Source organism: Amblyomma americanum, chromosome 4 (assembly GCF_052857255.1).
Source record: "Amblyomma americanum isolate KBUSLIRL-KWMA chromosome 4, ASM5285725v1, whole genome shotgun sequence".
NCBI lineage: Eukaryota > Metazoa > Arthropoda > Arachnida > Ixodida > Ixodidae > Amblyomma > Amblyomma americanum.
This window is the reverse complement of record NC_135500.1, coordinates 170190222-170213536: the sequence shown is the minus strand read 5'-3', so window position 1 is coordinate 170213536 and position 23315 is coordinate 170190222. Positions and strand designations below refer to the sequence as shown.

General features: G+C 45.5%; 1 protein-coding gene across 1 annotated transcript in view; it reads right to left on the bottom strand.

Annotated features, from left to right (window-relative positions):
* LOC144130442 (alpha-tocopherol transfer protein-like) overlaps positions 1-8500 on the bottom strand; it is a 25081-nt gene extending 16581 nt beyond the window's left edge. Inside the window, exon 1 of the mRNA XM_077664360.1 lies at positions 8258-8500. The gene's annotated coding sequence lies outside the window, so the exon portion shown is untranslated. The remainder of the gene's footprint in view (positions 1-8257) is intronic.
* Between the last annotated feature and the right edge of the window lie 14815 nt (positions 8501-23315).

Here is a 23315-nt window from a genome sequence, read left to right as displayed (position 1 = left end):
CGACGCCGCCGGACCGTTTCCGCCTTCGCGGCCTTCCTATCGCATTAAGCAGTGCGTTATGTTACTTCCTCAGAGCAAACCCGATCGCGACACTTTTTCAAGTCTCCCCCGCGGTCATACTTTTTCCGAGACCCTTGGTGCAAACAATATGCTTTAGGAATGCGATATAACTGACCGCGGTTGAAAGGTTCACGGCAGCTGGTTGCAGGTAGGACCCTCTAATCATTACTGGCGGTCCGGGAGCGCACGTAAGTTCGCGAAGAATGGATTCGCCAGAGCGGGACCCTGTGCTGCTGATGTCCGTACTAACGAAGTTATCCCAAGCGACATCCGACCAGCTGTGCAATAAAGACGCGTTGCTGGCAATTCACATGCGCCTGAACGCGTGTGTGCTATCCATAGCGTCATATGTCGTTCCTGTGCCCTTACAGTGACGAAGGTATAGCGCAACGCAGCATGCGCAGAGCGTATACCGGCTGCACTGTCTGCTGTTTGTGCTTTCCATGCTCGCGGTAGCAGCATAAAATTTGCAGAGCCGATTGAGTAGGCGGTGTATACCACGTGACTGGTGGGGCCAATAGGCCATTTGAGCGTCAAATCACCACCGTTCGGTATCCCAGACTGTGCGCAGCTCTGCTCAGCCGAGATACTGGCACGCAATAATCGACTTTATAGGCGTTCGGTGTGCGCTTGGCCGGTTGTTATCTACGGTTTCAATGCTCTATTCTTTATTAACCGTTTTAGTCGCCACTTTCGTTCCGGGCCGGAGTCAAGGGGGCTGAGAGACGCTGTTCGGTCCCTGCACTCACTGGAAGCGCGAGTTTTTAACTGCGGGGGCGAGTACATGGCTTTTCATCATTCGCTACAACCGAGTGATGCGGCCAGACCTGTTCGTTGTATCTGAGACGTATGACTCATGAACTTATAGAGACTAACAGCAGCACGGTCATTGTTCATAATAAGCGAGCGTTCGTTATATCTGCGGCCATTAAAAGTGGGCTCTGCCTGCACTATAAGCATGAAATGTTTGGCAAGAAGGGAAAAAAAAGTGCTGTTTGCATGCCGTTTTTTCTGCCGCAAACATGAGTGAACTTAGTTTGACTGACATGAGTGCGGTTGCGCACATCGAGCAAGGAAGGAAAAAAAAAATAAGGGAATCATTAGAAAGAAATCACTTCACGAAAGTCTTGACTGCATTAACGACTGAAGATCCGGTTTGCCTTTGAATGACTCTATCTGCTGCCTGAGTATTGCATGCATGCTTTCAAGCTTTCGCGGATTTTCCTGTTCTTTTCGGTCGCGTACGGGCATGTGGCAATGTGCGTGCCGGGAATCCTTGCACACGCGCAGTTCGTGTGTTGTGAAACGTTATTTTTTTTTCATGCAGATTACGTCATCTCAACCTTCACGCGAAATCTGCAAGGGGTGTGATAAATAGATACACTGCACCATACCGATGCACGTTGCATTCCTGCTTCAGTTCTCTCTCACAGACCATGGTTAAAAAATGTATTATTATTGATAAACACCCATAACAAAAGCGTCGCCCTTTTTACTGCAGTGCTGCATCCGGAACGCATGCGAGTTATAGTTCCGGATGCGCAGTCCGAGCGTCCCGTTCCTCTTTCCTCTTGCCGCTGCACCGTATTTCAGAAGACGGCAATAATTCGTGCAGGTTTAAAAAAAATCTTAAATTAATGCTGCTGCACTCCACTTCCTCTCGTATATCTCACAAACATACGCTCAAACCATCCCAGTCGTTTGCCGCAGCGTTTTTCTAAATACAACACTGGATAATAACTCTTAGTGCTAAAGCTGAAACACCGCAAATTGTATATAAACTCTGTCGCCCATATATATGCAATAAGCTATGCTGCGAGTCATTTTTTATTCTTTTTGTACCTGTTTCGTAGCAAACAAGGCTTTATATGCTGCGATAACTGAGAAACGCTGCTGAGGAGAAAAGCGGGGAAGAGTTAAGTACGTGCTGATTAGCTGTGACTCGAAGCTGACTCGACCCGCCGTGGTGGCTCAGTTTTTAGTGCGCAGTACCAGGGTTCTATCCCGACTGGGGCGGCCGCGTTTCCATGGAGGCGAAACGCAAAAGACCTCGTGTGCTGTGCGATGTCAGTGCACGTTAAAGGTCCCCAGGTGGCCGAAATTATTCTGGAGCCCTCCACTACGGCATCTCTTCATCTCTGTCTTCTTTAATTCCCACCTTTTTCTCATCCCTCATGGCGCGGTTGAGGTGTCCACTGAGCAGCGAGACAGTTACTGCGCCATTTGCTTTCTTCAAAAACCGCCAGTCCGTAAATGAGAAATGCAGTACACCCTGTTCAATGTTTTATAAAAACTACGACTGAATTTTCAATGACCCCTGTTGCAACAAGAGACGCCAAGAAGACGACACTACATAGACGACAACACATGAACACCTCCGCGTGAGGAGACAAAGGTAGCGTAGTTATCAGGTAATAAGTACATATATGCTCACCAAAATTCCTAGTAGTACGGCGTAATCCAGTCTCGCGTGCCTAAGCAGCACTCACTTTTCTAAAATTCTGCTTTTAGAGTACATTTCACTCATTTGACTTCTTTCTTGACCAGAAGGCAGTGAAGTGCCCAACAGTTGCAAGCAATTGCACATTTACCAAACTTGTCTTCTCAACATTAAATCCTATAGAACACGCAACTGATTACAACGCTTAAAGCAGGACAAGAAATGGTAGAGTCAGGCAATAAACACCAGACGCCCTGTTGCCAGGGTGGCTCTGTTTGACAAAACCAATGAGAAGAAAAACGGTACTGACGTGCCTGATTAAAGGACAGATTTAGTTCTCACTCGTTTTGTCGACGTCTTTACTGAGGAGGTCTCCAGAGAAGAAGCAGTGCTGCAACTATTGCCACCTCAGCTCACAGCTCCTGCGTTGTCATACGAAAGAATATCCTTCGACCGACGCAGCCGGCGATGCGAAACAGACTTCGAAGAAAAACCCCTGTTTCAAGCTTCTCATGGATTGCGAGATCGCCTCGATGGCCTTGAACGGCAGCGTTTCCTGTTCGGCGCCGTTAGGAGCGGGCAGGCAAACTAATTGTTGCTCGGTTTTGTGTATGCGTTTTTGCAGCGCTCGCATCATAGAGCAGCATTTGGGTTTGTGATGCGCTGCAGGCTCACGTGAGGTTTGCTTTTTTCATTATATACATGTACTCAGTAGCTCGCAGGTCGATCGAAGGGGGAGCACGATCCGCATGAATGAGTATCCGATGTACAGCACGACACGCTCAGTGGCTGTGCTCGCACATGTGCTGTGTACACGCAACTCAATGACCTCAGTGCAATCAATCCTGACCATGTGACCGCGCTAAGCAAGGTGTTCACCATACGTCGAGCTATACTTTTTCCAGCTGTGGGTGTACAGGCAGGCTCTAAAGACTTTACGAATATTTGGCAGACAGCACCTATGCGTCCCTAAAAGATGCTCGTACGGAACATGTAATGGCAAGCTGCAGAACCGACTTGCACGTGGAAAAAAACGCCGCAACAAAAGCGTTTTTAATCGCCTTTCACTGCAGAGCGATTCAATAAATTCATTCAGAGCGTCGAATTCTTGACAAATTGGAACAAATATAAATAGCAACGTCTACTTTTTATTACTGCCCGGGAAACGTTAACAAGTTCACTGCGGCGCGGGTCACCGGTGGGTCATGTGGTGTACTAACGCTATAATCTTGGCCGTCATGCATTTACAGTTGTGCAGGGCATCCAAAAATAGATTTTCAAAATTTTTAACCGCAGGCGGTGAGGGGCACCCGAAAGTCTTTTTCGAACACAACTTTATGCGGCCAGGCGGACAAAAGTGAGATAGTGTGCACTGCTTCTGTATTTCAATAAAAAAATCAATTTTAAACTTGTTACTGACCGCAGTCAGATTGAGTGTGGGCATTGTGAAGTTATAAAAGTGATATTCCTAGGCAATTTAGTTTCGCAAAATCTTCGTAGCGTGTCCGTGTTTCCAGATCATCATCATCAGGCCACTTCAGGACAAAGACCTCTCCCACGTCCCTAAAATTAACTCGGTCCTGTGCCAGTTGCGGCCACCCTATTCTCCGCAAACTTCTTAATCTCCAATACACTGTGTAGCGCAGCAAAGACGAGGACACAAGAGACGAGAGACGAACACCACGAGCGTCTCTTGTGTCCTCGTCTTTGCTGCGCTACACAGTGTATTGGAACTATGTACCAACAAGCCCAAAAAGCCACGCTATTCTTAATCTCATCCGCCAACCTAACCTTCTTCCGCTCCCTGCTACGCTTGCCTTCTCTTGGAATCCATTCCGTTGCTCTTAAGGACCATCGTCTGTTTTGCTTTTGCATTACAAGCCCTGGCCATGCCCAGTTCTTCTTGACTCCGACTAGGAAACCATGAACCCGCGTTTGTTCCCTGACCCACTCCTTAACGTTACACACATGTTTTTCTGCCCATCGCTGAATGCGCTGTCCTATAGTTCAAGCCTTTTCATTGGCCTCCACGTTCCTGCCCAATAGGTGAGTACCGGCAGGATACAACTAGCTGTTATATTCTTTCCTCTTGAGGACTATTTGTAAACTTCCATTCATGACCCCAGAGTGCCTAGGAAATGCACTTCGCCCCATTCTTATTCTCTTAGTTATTTCACCTTCATTGACCGGGTCAGCGGTCACGTACCTTCTCGAAGTAGACGTATTTCCTTACTACTTCCAATGCCTCTCTTCCTATCGTAAACTGTTGTGTACTTCTGGCACTGTAGGATATTACTTAAAATTTCTCCATAAATAATTTTTAGACCCATCGTTCAGCTTTCTCTGTCCATAGGTACTAGGTCATGTTTTGCAATTCATCCCTTGAGTTATTTAGCAAGGCAATGTCATCATCAAAACGAAACTTACTTAGGTAAATAATTTTCATTGACTTTTCTCCCCGACTCGTTCCTTGTAAGCACGTGGCGAATATCCCCGAGATATCCGCCTTCAATTTACGTACGGGAGACAGTGTATAGCGGTTGGCGCGAAAGTGCTTCTGTGTCGTCTTCGTTTGTCCGTGTTTTTTTCTGCGTGCTTCGTGTCAAGCATGGATTACCATCTCGCCCAGACCCACACCGTACTACTCGGTTTGTTTCAGTTGTTGCGTATGACATTTTATTTTATTTTATTACTGAAATTGAACACAGAAGAATGAGCCGCGCTGTTAGTCTTCAGCGCGAAATGCCAGCAGTGAATTTTTTACTGGCATGTGCAAAACTTCGTACAAAGTTTCATAATAGGTAGAAAAAGCAACATCTAAATCTTAGGAATTGTCAGGCAAACACCCCAAGAATCGTGGAATCTGTTCGAAGAACCACATTGTGCTTGAAATTATACAAAAAAAAATTGATGTTGTACTAGTGGAAAAATCTGTCTGCATGAAAATGACGGATGACATGGTACCTCACTTACTGTCCCACGAAATAATATTTACTGTGTTCGCTAAATGGTAAAAAAAACCTTATTTGCGACATGAAGGATGCTAAGTTCACACGAAACAAAGCAATCATTTATAGCTGCAGCACACTCTGAGAAAAGCAGTGAGGTCGCTTTGAGCAAAAGTATATACAAAGCACCGTAAAGGGTTTACCTTAAAATCCTTTAATATTCAGTCTTTTTATTTCTCAGTTCTAGTTCTTAACACTTTCCAGTCTCAATATTATTACAAATTTTATCAGATTCCTTAGCCATCTGTCCAGTGGTTATTCGACTTAAAATAGATAGCAGAGATTAAATCCTTTGCTTGGGTCTGCGCCATACCCTGGCCAATCCTCCTCCGTTGGTATGTGCAATTTCAACACAGCTGGGACAGCAACAGCCATACAGAGAGAGAGAGAGAGAGAGAGAGGGTGAGAAAACATTTTTATTGAAGCAATCTTGGTGTGGGCTTAGGCTGATGATGATGATGATGATGATGATGATGCGGGGACTACGGGTGATTCAGCGAGCGACTTCGCAGCACCGACGTCCGACAGTTCGGAAAGTCAAAAATTTTCTTTCGAGGCTGCTTTTTGCACTGTTATCGTATGTCGGCACTCAGGCCGCCAATTCCTCGTCACGTGTGCATGAACTGGCGGCGTAAATATTTTTCATCAGCACAGTATTTAGAGGCGTCGCGTGCCATTAGCTTCGGTGAGAATGGGGAAGGGGGGTGAACATTCCCCGAGCCGTTAAGCTGAGCTGTCCTAAATGCTGAGACGTAACTTGTGACTACTTAGACGCTGCGCTAATGTTCGAGTGGCTATAGAGCTGTGTTGTTCCTGTTATCAGCGTCCCCTCTATTTCTGTGTCTGCGCGACTATCCTTGGTGCCCTAAGCCTTCGGGCAAATCCCTATACTCCTGTTGGTTTTGCGCCCTGTCCTCAATAAATAAAGATATGGCTAACCATGCAGTCGATCGCTTTCTGTTTTATGAGTTCTAGGAAAAGCCCAAATAAAACTACTCTCGTCTAGCTTCCTTTGTGGCGGACCAAATGTTTCTGCACTTTTCTGTGTAGATTACACATGAAACCACTCAACCCTCACCTAATATCGGCTTTCTTAGGAATGGGGACGGCTTCTTAAAGAGGACACAAAATTGACTGCTCATCTATAGCAAATGCCAATATGCCGCCATGCAAATATATTCTCCTGAGACCGGCAGTGGAAAATTTACTTATGTACAGGCCTCGAGTTGTAGCGGCATATAAGAAAGCCGATCAATAACTGGCTGAAAACTGTCGCTCCATCTTGCTGACATGCAGGGGCTGCAAATTGCTTAAATATGTCAGCATGCATTTTAACACTGATTTTCTTGAATCTATAGCTTATGGCTTTCGCAAAGTTCTGCCCCCGACTACACAGCTTCTCGCGACAGTTCACGGAATACTTTTATTTCTAAATTTGTCGGTTAAAACCAATATCTTCTTTCTGAAATTTAGCAGACTACTCAGTCGGATTCCTCATTGAAACATATTGACTGAACTACCTCATATTGGTCTTCCAAAAATTTTATTCATGCTGATAAATTTCCTAAAAAATCATAGTCAGTTTGTTGAGCATCCGTCGAGTCCTGCAAAGGCGTTTGTTTCATCAGGCGTTCCACTAGGAAGCGTGGTTCGTAACATTCAGTTTTTAATTAAAAAGAATGATATAACGACTCGCATCGATAAATCAGTCCATATGTTGTTAATCGCTGATGACTGCGTGATTTTTCGGCAATTGGGAGACCCAATGTTGAAGTGATCTTTGAACACCAGTATGACAAAAATCTTAATGGCGAAAGCCCTGGTCTAAAATTTGACGCAGAAAAAATATAGTCCTACTCCAAGTTACGAATAAAAACGTCCTCTTTCATTTTCATATCAAATCATGGTGTCAATGTACAAAGTTTCTGAGCAAAACATTTAGGGGTTACAATCTTTAGCATACTTCCATGGTGTAACCACATGAGAAAAACTTGTGCGTAGGCTCTACGGAAACTGGCATTATTGGGCCAGAAATTCAAAGCGACACCATTTAACGTTAGACTGCTGGCGTATAAAGTTCTGGCGTAGCCGGAGCTTGATGATGCGCCAGTCGTTTGGAGTCCGTGCTGTTTTAAAGGCAATCACTACCGTGCTACAAATTGTACAAAGTCGCGCACTGCGGTTCATTTTTAGTAGATCTGTAGCCACCGCTTGCCCACCAGCACTAATGCTTCAGCATAAAATTACTACACTAGAAGTTCGAAGGAAGATAGCCAGGAGAAAATTTTTGTTCTTGTTTTAAACCAGTTCATTCAGAATAAATGCACGACCGACATTCAACTGTCCCAGCCTCGCGGTACCTGAAAGCATCATGCTCAGAACTTGCTGCTGTATATGTCACGCACACACCTTTTTAAAAAAAAATTCATTTTTTTTTTCCACGAAGCAGCACAGAATGGAACACGTTAGCTGCCGCTTGTTTTTATGCGACTTTGCGAGTGATTCTGAAAAAGCCTCGGGTGAAAGCCGCTTACGCCCGCAAACGTCTGAAGCAAATGTGGGCGGAGTGCCGCGTCTGTCCTGTCGACGGTGGCGGTTGCTGATGATGGAGCGTCGCTGTCTCCGCCTTCTTCTAAGCACAAACGGCCCGTAAACGACGAGACGTGTTCCCGGAGAACGGAGCCAGCTCTTCACTAGAATAATTCGTGTTGTCCCGTTAGTGGCAACATTTGCAATTTTTGTTACTTACCGACGGTAACTACAAATATTGTGAGCATGGTTACAGCGATGAGGGAGAAGGCAGCCGCGCTGGCGTCCGCTATGTGCGCGTGTTTCCTTTTCCGTAGCCGTGTTGGCTCAGTTGTCTGAAGATCCGGCTTAACAAGTCTTTTTCTAGCGCATCGTAGTCGTAGCTCTTGAACTTTCTTCCGGCTTCTTGCGGAATGACGTCAGGAGGAAGGATATCAAGCAGCTTGCTGATTTCGTAGCCCATGAGAAGGACCTAGAAGAAAAACATCTTGCTGAATTACAAAAGCTGCGTGAGAACACCACTGAAAAAAAAAAAAACATGATGCAAATGCTCCAAAGCGATAAGGGAGAACTCTAGAGGTTGCTGGGTAGCGAAACCATACCAAAATTTTCCCAACTCAAAGCACAGTTGCGCAAACACCTTTTGTTACATTCCGGGGGAGGGGGGGGGGATTTATGAGCGCTTCTCAGATTGGGTGGCGCCCTTTGCACAATGCGTTTCTTGAACTTTCATCGTTTAGGGGTCAATCTACCAGCGACCGGCGCCCCACCCTCCACCCAATACTCCCTTTAAATCGGGCCGTATGAAAAATCGCCGTCTCTGGCGCTTGCAATGTTCTCTCGGCGCAGCTCGCTAGCTTTCCCTAAGCAACAAGGATAATTTCAGCACAGTAATGGCAACGTAGGAAGCCATTGACCTGGCATCCGCTAACGTGCGTCACCCATCATAAATTAGCTCGCGAGTGGTTCCCCTCCCCTCTTTGGTCGAGCGAAGAGGGAAAATAGCGGAATTTTCAGTGACCGCTGAAAACTGTAACCTGTGTACCGATGTACTATCGCGATCAAAATAGTACGGGAAGCCTGTTTTCGGGAAAATCTTTATTGCAGCTCTGCCTCGCCGCCCAGTCGTGCGGTGTTGTGACCAGCGGACGCAGCATGCGCGTCCGCTGATTCCTCTACACGTTTCAGGCCATTGAATTGCGTGAGTGTGTACAAATGAATGTTTTTCTGCCCTCTGGCGTGTTCACGCGAGGTTACTATATGGTCGCAGTGGCAGTGTTATTTTTTCCAATTACTTTTGGTTAAAGCTTGCTGATAGGGGCCTTGACATTCCCTCCCGATGTAAAGCCGGTTTACCTGGTTCTATTAGTATTTTGCCATTTCTATCCCTTTGTTACATAATGTATTCAGTAATTTTTCGCATGAAGTTATTCCATTTGTACCGTGACGAAATGTCTGTAGATTTATTCGGGCTTTGCGGAACGTGCCGTGACGTGTCATGAACGACACTTTTATGATGGTATTGTAATTCCTGCATTGCGTAGCTTTGTTAGGTCTATCTGCTTATCTTTTCTAGTTCATCTAAATAACATGTAACAGTGTTAATAACGCAGAGAAATTATTCTTCAGATTCTATTGCGATTCGATGGCATTTTTGTTTTTTTCTTTGCCACATGTCACTGGTTCAGGCGAAGCGACGGCACCGCCTTAATCAGGACCGGCCTCCCGGCAATAGCGTCGCAAGTAGCCACACAGTACCGCCTGTTTGTGATCCTCGTGTGACAACTGATGTTGGGTATATTACTTTTTATGGTTATTTTTTTCTCCCCAGGCCCATGCTTGAAAAATTCTCAGATCCTCACCTCGATTATGACCAGGAACTTTCTGAGGACTTAGTGACTATATGCGCAGCAATGCTCACAGTATCACTGTAACAGACTGCCCAATCGACGTAGCAATCGCCCGATTGATAAACTTCGTCAAGGAGGCGATGGATTATTTTATTTCCCCGAAAGAAACACAGAGTGTTCAAATATTGTTTTGAACAGAGACGTTCTATGTGCAGGAAGCTTCAATTACGTATGCGTCTAAATAAGAATACCAACAACGAGATAATAGCTTAGTTCAAGGCCTGCAAAGCCAAAAATAAAAGGCTACTAAGACGGGACAAAGATGCTTATTTTTTATTCTGTCAAGAGGAGCCTCACGTGACACTGCAGGATTTCTGGCACTTTGCTGGAACATTGATTTAGAACGCTGGCTATGTTACTGACGCTTCAGATATTTGCGGGATGTTTGTATCTTAGTTATCTTCTGTATTCGCACGGCGCGTACGCTGCAATGCGCCCCAGAGCTAGTCAGATGTTACTGATGCTATCCATCATCTACCATCGAAAACATTCCGTGGCGCTGATGGCATTGCTCCTTTTATCGTTAAGGATATTTGTGACGTGCTGGCACCGGAAATATTTAGGTCTTCTCTTTGCTCGTCAGCGCTTCCCGCCGCTTGGATTCATGCTCTCGCAGTACCAGTTTTTAAGGCCGGAGCGCGCAGTGCTTCCGACAAATATAGGATTATCTTCCTTCTGTCTTCCTTTGCTAAGGTGCTTGAGATAGTCATTTATTCATTACTGTCATTTGTTGTCAAAAATCACCGACATGACTATCAGCATAGTTTTCGAACAGGTCGTTCTACTGCAACTAATCTTGCCAGTTTTGTTATTGTGTTGCTCCTGCAGTCTTCAATCGTTAGCAGGTTGATGATGTTTATTTTGACAGCAGCAAGGCCTTTAATGCAGTCTACCACTGCATCCTTCTTGATAAAGTGTGAAAATATGGTCTATATAAGTCCTATTGCGGATCGTTTGCTAGTTGTCTAGAGAGTAGACAAAGCCACTTGAACTTCTTCGACATTGTTATTGCGCTACTCAAGGTTTACAGGGGCAAGAACTTGAGCTACGGCGGACAAAAGTACCTGTCCATTTATGGGATAACTGCGGCTCCCCAGGGACCCAACTTGGGGCCTCTGCTAGTAAATCTTTTCACCATTGACCTTTACGAAGTTGTGGCTCACTCCCAGATGTCTCGTATGCTGACGACCTTAAAATATTTTACATAATCCGCTCCCCTTATGACTGCAGCTTAATCCAGGAAGATGTGAGCTCTGTGCACAGGTGGTGTTTGTCGAACAGGTTGAATTTGAATGCGAATAAGACTACGATGTTGTTTCCGCGCAAGAGCTACCCCATTGATTTTTATTAAGCTTTCAATAATCAGCTCATTACAAAGGTGTCTGTTGTTTGCGACTTTGGTATATACATGGATGCTAAGTTGCGTTTTTCGCCTCACATTCTGGAGATAAAAGGCAGAAGTCTGCGCGTGTATGATGGCTCGTGTATACAGGGTCCTACGTGGCGCTCAATGTCATATTGTCTTCTTCTGGAACCTTGTCCTTCCGAGACTTGAGTATGTTTCCATTGTATAGAATTTTATCTGCCGCACATCTTCGCAAAACTCGAAAAAAGTGCAGAAACGGCTTTTGAGGAATGCCGTGAGTCGTGCGGTGTGCTTACAATCTCCCCGAGGCAATTACAGTGCTGCCCTGCGCGCTCTGATACTAACCGACTTAGAGACTAGACGGCAGTCGCGGGACCTTGCCTTTCTTCTCAAGTGTTTACATGGACACATTGTCTGCATCCACCATGCATATTTGATCAAGCATCTGGTTCCTGGACGGTCCGTGCGACAATGTCATGTGTTTGACGTGCCATGGCTCAAACTTAGCCGCATTGTGCGAATGATGTGCACAGTCTCCGTCATCCTTGTGTAGAGCGCTCGGGCGGCGTACTTCCCTCCGCAAAAATCGACACCATGTCGCAGGTTTTAGAGTTTAGAGGCGATGTTTGCGTGGAAGTAGAGCTATACAGACGTGCAAGAGAGGTGGGCAGGAGTACTTTGTCCGAAAACCATGGCTGCTAATTTGAGCGTATATTCCGCTGTGCACATTTCTCGAGCGCTCTACATAAGGGTGACGCAGACTGTACGTGTAAAGCCATGGCACCATGTGGTCCAGATATATTTCGTAAGGTTGTTAACTTCTTCACGCGAAACACGCTGTGTTCACTGGGACTCTTGTAAACTCTTTCTATCATCCAGTGTCATAGTCATGTTGTCCATCGATTTCATTGCTCTTTTGGTTTTTTCGTTATTCTTTTCTCTTTCACTGCTCTGATAGCGCCACTGTAAAACGCCTATGGCTGTTAGTGGTTACCTCACAATAGATAAATAGTGTCAGAAGAACTGCTTAATGTTACCGGACATATTTTGCGTCATCTGTGCTGCCTTGGTCAGCGCTTCCTGTTGTCGTTGGTTCGGGGATGACGGCGCGAAGCGAAGATGTTTCTAATGCGCCATCAGCATGAAGCCACTGGCAGCCATTCCTGCTGTCCTCTCCAGATAACGACCTTTAAGAGCGATGTAACCGCGGTGCGCTTGAGCCCAGTGCCACCTTGTGGATATTACAGTCTCCTGACTAAATTTCTTCCTGTTTTCGATGGTTGTGTTCCACCCCGACCTTCCCCTTTTTCAAGGTTGCACGCACTCGGCAGCGTATCGGACACCCCGACGGGCTTATTTATTCCCTCTGCTCTCATCCTCTGGAGAACGCCTGCTCCCTCACTAACACGTCGCTTTTGGCTCTGGCCGCCAAGGATCGCATCCTCATTGGCTAACAAGCTAGCTCAGAGGTTTTCATTTGGAACAGACTACGATGCTAAAGACAACGCTGACTCCTGTCATACCGGAGGACGACCTTCTTATAAAATGTGTCTAAAAACCGAAAGTGGGCGCTGACGCATTCTGCACTCTGTCCCAATGAAGTGTCCCAGCGACGCAAAATTTGCAGCAGGAGTATTACAATCACACGTAGAACCACAGAAAACTTCCGCATGTGCCTTGGTGATTTGTGCTAGGCTGTCATGAAAGCCGAAGTTGTGGGCCCGAGCCATTCACGAAGTGCAGACGCCTGACAACTTATGCACTAATTTCGCTGATGAGTGCTATGGCTAGCGCCCAAAAATGGCCTGAACGATTGGCGCTTAACGTATATGAACTAAAGATGTCTGGAAATAGCATAATGCAGAAAGGTTGCATACACTTATAGGCATAACTGCGGCTGCCAACGTAACCTTCCAGCCTTATTACATGATCAGTCAAACCGAACATGAATGCTCGTGCGCATGGCTTGTGCTGAGATTACCACCGCGGAGCTTTAACCGCTTATTCCGAAGCCATGCTGCTCGTGTGTTTGTGGCGGCTGACGATAGCTGGTGCCCTGCAGCCACCTTGGCATGGTTTCGGAGCCAGGGGCGAGCGTTCCGCGGCGCTAATGCGAGTCTAATACCCGTGCTCAAGCATTCGTGTTAAGTTTGTGGGCGGCGGTACTTAATTTTCTATAATACAAATATAACACTATTCGCTTTTAGTCGTGCTTTTCCTCTAAAACCCACGCATTTTCTGCTATGTTTGTAAATAACATCCTGGTAAATGGCAGGATAACAGGCGGAAATAACAGATTGATTAGCAGCCTGCAACGAAACGAAGCGTAGAGTCGCCTCTGTGGCCAAAACATAGAGCATAAAAAAAGTTAAAAATGAAGCTATGGTAATTGCAAGCGAGCGACAGAAAACAGAGCAGTAGGTGCACCGTTAAGGAGAGATCAAAGAGCAAATGGGACCGCGTAGTTAAATGAAATCTGCGCATTTGATAAAAGCAAAGAATTAGGCGTAAATTTAAGAAAAAATGCGAGTTTGCGATCTTCCCGGCGAAGTTAAAAACATTGAATGGACATAGATAGGACATATTAAGTCCATAAACCATAACCAGTGTTTTACTGAGGTGAAAGAGGGAGAGAAATTTTAATGATTGCATAACTGGTACAGAGAGGCAGAAAACATTAATAATTCTAGCAGGAGATCAGATGGAGTAAGCCGGAGCTTTCAGTATTACTGAAGAAAGGTGAGCTGGGCTAGTCAGTATGGATCCGTATTGATCCATACAGTTGGTCGCTCCTTTACGTTTTTTATTTAATATTTAAATTTGCTGTGCTCATAGAATACGACCCTGGAAGGGTTCTGCGAAATTTGGGGTTTTGAAGTCTACGACGGTCTTGTTTTTTCCAATCACGAGCTGGCTTGGCCAGCGTTTTTTTTTGTGTGAAAAGACAGGAAAGGCAGGAGTTGTGAGATGACATATGTGCGGTGCTTAAAAGGGGGTTTCGCGGTAGAGTCGACTATACAACAAGAATGAAGCGAGGAAATCCCCATCAAAGTCGGCCCTCGTACCAAAGGCGTCGACTTACTGTCACGTCGCAGCAGGGAAGCGCCGTGCACATGCTAGCCACCTTCAATGTCACGCCAGCCCGGTCGAAGCTGTTGAAGCCAATGTCATAACAATAGGCCCACTCTATTACATAGAGAGCCTCTAGTAAGGGTCATTTTCCACTTTTTTTTTTAATTTTGTCCAACACTGGGGAAGCTATTATTTTCCATGTCCAACATACGTGGACAAAAATTTTGAAAATTGGGAAACTTCTAGATGCTGGTACATAACATTGCAGCTAATGGTACATTGTTCCAATATGTACGAAAATCTTTCTTTTATATTGTTTCCATTGCTCGCATCGAGCAATGAAGACTGGCTTAGAAAGCCGATGGGGAAAGCTTTTGACGATAGAAAAAACGTCAATAGAAAAAAATGCAAGCCTGCCGATGGGAGATCTGCTGATATATTAATTGTTATAGTTAAAGCGTACAATATATGAAAAAAATGCGCTCATGAACTTTTTTCCTGTTCAAAAGTGGTTTTCTCCAGAATTGTTGTGTATGCATATCCCTAAACAGTAAAGCGGAAGTCCCAGGTATTTAACTTTTTATGTGTATCGCTTTGGTGCACTACAAAAAGTCGGCATGCAAAGACAAGTCTCATAATGGATGCGCTAATTTCCCTAATGGTGAGCAGGACATCACATATGTGTCGCGTTGCCGTGATGGGTTTACGCGCGAAGCCAACGTGACCTGCGCAGTGGCAGGTGTCCGCTTGTACCTGTCACAAACGCTTAATGAGCAAGCGGCGCCTTTTCGCGGAGGTACATCGTCAGTCGGCGACCTGCGGAAGTGAATCGCGGTAGAGGACCGTGGATCGCTCCATTAGGTCTCCAGGGCTCCAGTTTTCATATAAGTTCTTTCTCATCTGCCCACCAGCATCGAATGTACCGAACTCCGAGCTTCTCATTATGCTTATTATATCTCCTAATTTTCACTAGCTAAAACATCCCAGCAGAAAAAAAAAACAAAAAACATTATTTACCATTATCATGCAATAACTTTCCTTAACAGCGGATTCAATTTGTTCGTCTCTGACGGTACAAATAATGTCTCTTTTATTTCTCTTGTCTTTTCTGCTATGCATAATTGTTTTTTTTTTAAATTTTTATTCGTTATTTTTAGACTTTGTATTGGATTCAGCCCATTATACCTACTGGCACGCGCCAGGACACCTTTTTAAAACTATTTTTTCTTAGTACTACCACAGCATTAGCCTCCATATAGAACAGAATACGATACCCTCGCACTGGGACTGGCTGACGGGTATTCATTGTCAAACCCAGCCATCAGGCGCCATCTTCCGCCGAGATGTCAAAACGCTACGAAGTTCCTTTGTGCCGTGCATAACAAGCGTGCTTTGTAATCTCTCTGACTGAACTTCTCTGACTGCTTAAACATGTCTGTGTCATCCTTCTGGAAGTACAAGAAGTCATCCGGGCACCACTGGATTGCAGCGAATGCATCAACGCCAGAGGAAAAAAAGCTGATGGGTTGTGAAGTGCTGCAAAAAAGGGTATTAATCTGGGCTAGTCAGTACATTTCGCGGAAAAAAGTACAGTGCAAAAAGACGGGACTAAAGGAGCGGACAGACACAGGCGCTGAAGGCGCGCGCACACACAGGCGCACGTGAAGTGCTGTGTGCGAAGCGCGCGACGTGCGTCGAGAGCTCTGCCGCGGTGAAGTGTTCAGCTTGCATCGTTTACCATAAGGCGTTAAAAATGCCGACCTCAGTCAAGTATGGATTGGTGCGGTGAAATAATAATAATAATTGGTTTTGGGGGAAAGGAAATGGCGCAGTATCTGTCTCATATATCGTTGGACACCTGAACCGCGCCGTAAGGGAAGGGATAAAGGAGGGAGTGAAATGTGTAGAACGAAATACGGGGCAAATGTGAAAGCCCGAGTAAGTGCTGTGTTTGAAACGGTTCATCAAACTGCGTGGCCATCACAATAAGTTTAGCATTCATTGACCGGGTTATGAGAACATGCAGGTATACTTGGAGAATTCGGGACGGCATGAATAAACGTCTCCTTTGTGGATTTGTGACATGGTAAAGTTGCACGAAAAACACACGCACGAGACAGGGTACAGGACGAGTGCCACTTGGACTTACAAGCGTGTTTCCTTGCTGCGAGCCGCTCTGCCGTTCTCCTTCTTGCCCAGGTTGCATGCGCCGCAGCGGTGCTCCACTGTATACGTACGGTAATGGCTGGTTGGAGCGTTCGGCTTGCGCGAAGCTCGAACCCACAGTGGATGATTGCCTGTACCCATCATAGTAACCACAACACTGACCGTGTGAAAGCCTATGCCAATGCTGCTGGTTCGGCACACAGCAAGGACCCGCTGATCCGGATCATAAAGGGAAATAACTAGAATATTAAGAATGGGGTGGCACCTTAGCGTTTCGCCTCCATCGAAACGCGGCCACCGTGGTCCGGCTCGAACCCGGGAACTCCGGATCAGTAGCCGAGCGCCCTCACCACTGAGCCACCGCGGCGGGTGCGATGTCAGTGCTGTGCTGTGCGATGTCAGTGCACGCTAAATATCCCCAGGTGGTCTAATTTATTCCGGAGCCCTCCACTACGGCACCTCTTTCTTCCTTTCTTCTCTCAGTCTCTCCATTATCCCTTCCCTTACGGCGCTGTTCAGGTGTCCGCCGATATGTGAGACAGATAGTGCGCCATTTCCTTTCCCCAAAATCCAATTTTCAATTTTCAAGGATGGGGTGGAGCTCATAAGGCAGTTCTCTCAGATCATGAATAGCAGTTTACCAATATCTCTCAACAGAAAAGCATACAACAGCTGTATCTAGTACTCACCAATGGGGCAGTAACGTGGAGGCTAACGAAAAGGGTTCATCTCAAGTTAAGGAGAACGCAACGCGCTATGGAAAGACAAATGATAGGTTTAACGTTAAAAGACCGCAAGCGGGCGGAAAAAACGCGGGTTAATGATGTCTTAGTCGAAATCAATAGGGGGAAATCGGCCTGGGCAGGGCATATCATGCGAAGGCAAGATAACCGCTGGTCCTTAAGGGTAACGGAATGGATTTCAAGAGAAGGAAAGCGTAGCAAGGGGCGGCGGAAAGTTAGGTGGGCGGATGAGATTAAAACGTTTGCGTGGATATGGCGGCCGCAGCTGCCGAAGGACAGGGTTAATTGGAGAGACATGAGAGAGGCTTTTGCCCTGCAGTGAGCGTAGTCAGGCTGATGATGATGATGACAAGAGGGACAAGTGCAGTGCAGCCAGGAGCTACCACGTCGATTTTCTTTGTTTACACGTTAGCGGCATCGATCTATTTGGTCGCACTGAAACAGCGCGGTGGCTTGCTGTATGGCCGATAGAAACGAATGAACTTGGTCGAGGGGGGCGATCTGCCATGAGAACATTTTGGTCGTTCGAACCGACTCGCATTTGTAGCTCGAGTGCTCAAGGGTAACGCTTCGTCAACGTTCCCCGAATTATCGTATACTCCGGATTTCGTGATATCGCCGCTACGCACGTTCGTAATCCGTGTCTCGCAACAAGTGTGAGCCTCGGAGGGTTTGAGATAGTGGCTTGACAAAACTATATCAGACTTGTTATCTGTACACGTACTCCCTCATTACCACGCAAAGGGCAGGTGTGCAGATGAAAAATTTGTAACAATGCTCGCTGCATTACTAAACCCTGCCTCATCATTTCGCGAATTTCTAACACGTGGTTTGAGAAAACCGGATGCGAAGCAGGTGGTGGGCAAGAGGCCTACAAAACCCATCGCCAGTGGACACAGCGGCCTCGCTGAAAGTCGCAGGATAATAAACTCGATCGCTTGAAATTATGCCTTCATTTACGGCGTCGTGCGCCGCTCGACATCTTCAGGAAAGCACTAAACAATGCGGGGAAGCCTCTACTAATTGTAGTAGAAGATTTCAATACGGCAAGCCAGATGTGGGGCTACAACTTCGAAGCCCCAAAGAGAAAGCGATTAGCCAACCAACTAACTAGTCAAGCCATCACCGTACTGACAGATCCAAGCAAGACAACGAGGCTAGGAAATAGCATCAGCAGAAAGCCATGTCCAGACATCTCACTCGTGAAGAATGCCTGGAGGGCGGAATGGGAGAACAGCGGAGAAATTCTGGGCAGCGATCACTGGATCCTCAAAATTCGGATAGAATGCAGCAAAAGCAAAAGAGCAAGAGGGGACGCCAGGCTTACGGACTTGAACAAAATCAAGGAAAACAGAAGCAGAGAGAGGCGGAAATCACGGACTACGAAGCGGGAGTTCAATAGCTCCTCTCCGAAATCAGGCAACATACGAACCGCCCAAAGACAACTGACGAAATTCCATTAATCGACCCGTACTTGCTACGCCTATGGGTGGCCAGAAGGAACCTAACGAAGAGGTGTAAGCAGCGGCTCAGCAGGAAGCTAAATAGACGATCCGCAGAACTCGCCAAACGGCAGAAAAATATGCATGGCGCTAGCCAAGGCCAACTGCCATCTGGTATGGGATCCATTAAACAGTAAATTAAATTTAACAAAAACATGGAGTCTCCTCAGGTGCCTCATCGACCCCAACAAAATCAAGGGGGAGCAGACGTGAGCCGCTGCGTTACGCTTATCAGGGTACCCCGTTTGTAAACAGCGCAAAATTCTTGGTGTAATATTTTCTGAGTAGCATGTCACCAACATTTGCAACAAATTATCAGCTGTAACAGGGGCGCTGACTCGCATCGCGACTGACTACGTACAGAAGTTAAATTACAAATATACAACGCACTCTTTCTGTCCCACATAAACTACTGCAGCCTAGTATGGGTGACTACGACGCAAGCAAACATCGCCAAACTATAGTGCCTGCAGAAAACAATTATCAGGCATAGATTATTACTCATCAACGCAAACTACATTAAAATATACAACAATATTAAATGTCAATACTGGTGTCATTTTCGAATACTACGCTCATTTTATTTTCACTTTGACAAATTCAAAGGTTTTTTAGGAGATTGCATGTTTATTATCAAATCAGGTCCGCACACCTACTCGAAGTACCCAAGCTTAGCTCATTAGAAGCTTCCGCAATAATTGTAACTTTCAGACACGGCAGTATAATTTACTATATATCTTAAACAAATTAAAGAAGGCAGAAAAGCCAGCACTGAATGATGTTCGATCACTTTTCTTAAATACAGAACAGACTAAAATATTTTTATAGAGTTCTATCTTCTTTCCGTGACTACTTTTTGTATATTTCAAGTGAATTGTGTCCTAGATAGATTACCCAATTTTATTCTTACCTGTTGTACATTTTAGACACATTTTAAAAATACCGCCTTATTTATTATTTATTTATTTTACAACACTTTCAGCCGCCTTTTAGCGACCTAAGCAGGAATGGGCAGAGTACAGTGCATTAGCAAACAGGCACGCACGTGGTATACATTGGGTTATGAAAGAAAAATAAACAGAAGAAAATATACAACAAGGTACATCAGACGCGAGGCCTGTGCATAGCTTACAGAACTGCTGTGCAACTGCCAGAGAAGATAAGGGACCGTCGGCGATGATTCACATAAGAAGAAAACACTATATACACTACTATCACAAGCAGGGATGCAAAACAAGCAAAAATGTTTCAATTGATTCGGATTCGGTAACGCCGGGAGGCAGTCCGTTCCATACGCAGATGGACCTCAGAAAAAAAGAATAACGATATGAATTTGTTTTACATTGAGACATTGAAAGTGTTTTTGTATGTTTTGCTAGAGTAAGTTTTGTAGTATTATACTGCACGTAATAATTAAAATCCAGTCTGGTGTTGCTATTAGTGATGTACAGTAGTTTTAGGCGGTGCATTTTGCGACGCTCCTCGAGCTGTGGAAGGCCCGATAGCGTAAGAAGACTGCTCACTGAAACGTGCCTACCGTAGGCATTAAGATAAATCGGAGAGCTTTATCTTGCACTCCTTCAATATGGTTGATTTTTGTTCTAGTATGCGGGTCCCAGACGACGTCGGCATGCTCAAGTAGTGGACGTTTGATGGCTGTGTAAGCAACTAGTTTTGTCTTTGACGTGGTGTGTTTTAATTTACGTCTCAGCGTCCAGAGCCTTTGAGTGGCACCTGAGACTACCTTCTTAATGTGAGCGTGTAAACTTAAATTTTGTTCGAGCATAATTCCTAAATATTTATATTGGCTAACAGATATAATTTCGCTATTGTTAGTCTTGTACCTGTAGGAAAGTGGATTTCTTTGCGCGATATGGTCATGTGGGCGCGCTTAAACGCATTCAAGCTCATGTACCATTTTCGACACCAGTCAGGGCAGCCGTAAGATAATCGTTCAACATCTTGATCGTCAACTGTTCCGATACTAAGGTAGGCAACACAATCATCTGCAAAGAAACGGCAGCGCACAGGAGGTTCAAATGACAGATCATTGAGATAAATAAGGAAAAGTAACGGGCCCAGCACGGATTTTTGTGGAACCCCTAATAGGACAGCCGCCAGTTCAGATGTGGACCTTAGTTTTACGTATTGGCAACTTTCGGAAAGGTAAGAATTAAGCCACTGTGTGATGTTGTTGTTTTTTAACATGTTTCTTTTTAGCTTCCTTTATAACTTGCAGTATGACACTCTTGATTGTCAACTGCCTATTTTTGAATATGCACTGGTATGCCTTTCTGTTTCCGTGCAATTCTTTTTATGTGGCTTGATTATTGCTGTTAATTGCCATGTTATTATTTCTGCTTTGCTGTGGTGCCTAGAGTGAATTGCAGCGCCATCTGCCAATTGATAAGGTTCCTCGGCCTCGTCAAGCTGATCCAACAGCGTTTAGCCGTGGGACCTTTCTTGGATGTTTTCTGGACAAATAAAAAACTGAAATGATAAAAACCTTACTAAAGTCCTACACGGTTATGAGGGAAGCGAAAGGGAACTAATAGAGGCGCCAACGCACAAGTACACTCAGACCGGAGAGAACAACACGGCACAGCCAGAGTATGGAGGGCAGAGTCCGGAAATGAACATCAGGGAGGCAGCAGCAGCAGTGTCGGAATGAGATGGCATGCGAGTTCCGGGGGGGGGGGGGGGGAGGCGGAGTCACATTCAAGATGTTGGCCAAGCTCGATGAGACTCCACTAACGAGACTAACAAATTTCGCCACGGAAAGGCATCAACATAACGAACCTAAGACCGATCTCGCTGACATTGGGCTCGAAGAAAATTTTTGAGAAAATAATATGTAAAAGGCTATACTCAATGTTTGGCTTCAGAGCAAACCCATAAACACATGTAATCCTCCACCAGCCAAAAGAGAAAGTAAGAGATATGACGAGAAGCAACCAAACCAAAGCTATACTAGAATTAGAAATCGAGGCTACATTTGACAACGTCAAGCACAAGACCATAGTAAGCGACCTACGGAATACGCACTGCAGTGAAATGACGTGCAAATATATTAAACATTTCCTGGTCAAGCGCAAGACCAAGCGTAGGGAAGACCAAAGCAGATCCCATAAACGTGGGCGACTGCGGAACCTTACAAGGTTCAGTATTATCCACATTGCCATTTAACTCAGCTATGCTGGGGCTCCCAGATACACTCCACGCCACAGAGGGCATCTGACACGTCCTTTTACGTTGATGACACTACAATATAGATGAACGGGGGCAACGAAGGAGAACTACAACACCGACAGCAGAAAGCTGCGAACACAGTACAAGAATATGCAGAAGAATACTGTGACTGCTGCTACTAAAGTACTAGTGCTACTGCTGTCGCGGTGGCTGCTGCTGCTGCTACTACTACTACTATTATTACTACTGCTGCTACTATTAATACTACTCCTTCTCCTATCTCTCGGAAATGCAGCCAGTGGGCCTCGTGTACGGATCACTATAGAAACTGGCCATGCGAGACCGCCATAAACAATGGAACTCGGTGAGCATAATAAGGTCGAGTGGAAGCCCGTCGACATTCCAAGAAATGAATACTGTATGAATCCAACGGCAGCTCTTCGTCGATTGTTCTCTGGAGAACGTGCCAAAAGTACACCTCATACCGGCAATATTAAAAACAAAAACGTGTGATGTAAAGCTTGCCATGCATAGTTTGGATGTATGACATGTACAAACTCCGTTCGTATAAGGATGTTTTGACTGGCAGCGTTCCAGTGTGGAGCCGAAAGAAAAAGTACTTGGTGCCCGGTGAAACCTGCATTCTCTTGACTTGCATCAGTACATCCTGGCCCCGGCCTCTACTGTCCAAGGCTCTGTACAGAGGGTCTGGTAAATTTGCTATCGCACACATCTCTGTAAAGTGTTTCGTTTTCACTGAAGAAAGATAAACTTTTCAGAATCGAGCCGACAAAGAAACGCCGCCAACAACCTCTTTAAGGAAACCGAAAATAAGCCTTTGCACAGGGTTTGCACTAACTAGTACATAATTACCTAAACCATGGCTTAGCCTCATTTCGCACAGTGTACACAAAAATGGATCCCTTGTATCACCGATAAATACAAACCGGTTTATCAGCTTCCGTGCTGAAAGGTGCGTAAGGCCCAGGTCCCCATCCTTCACTCGCCTGAACAAGTTCGTTCGACTGCACTTTTCACAGTCATCTTTCACCTCTAAAAAAAAAAGCGCAACTTTCAAAAAACGGCAAACACTGTGCGCACCGTTTGCATATTTAGGCGCAAAAAGTGGAGTACTTGCATCAAATACCGCAGCCTACTTACAAGAAAGAGATTACCAAGAATCGCTGCCAAGAATCGTAACTCTTCTTGTAAAATTCTATGGGACACTCACATACATTGCTGGGGTGCCATGGGGTTGATGGCCACTCACTGTGCCGGAACCCAAGGCCCTTTCTTCACTTAAATAAATTTCTGGCGAGGTCGCTAAAAT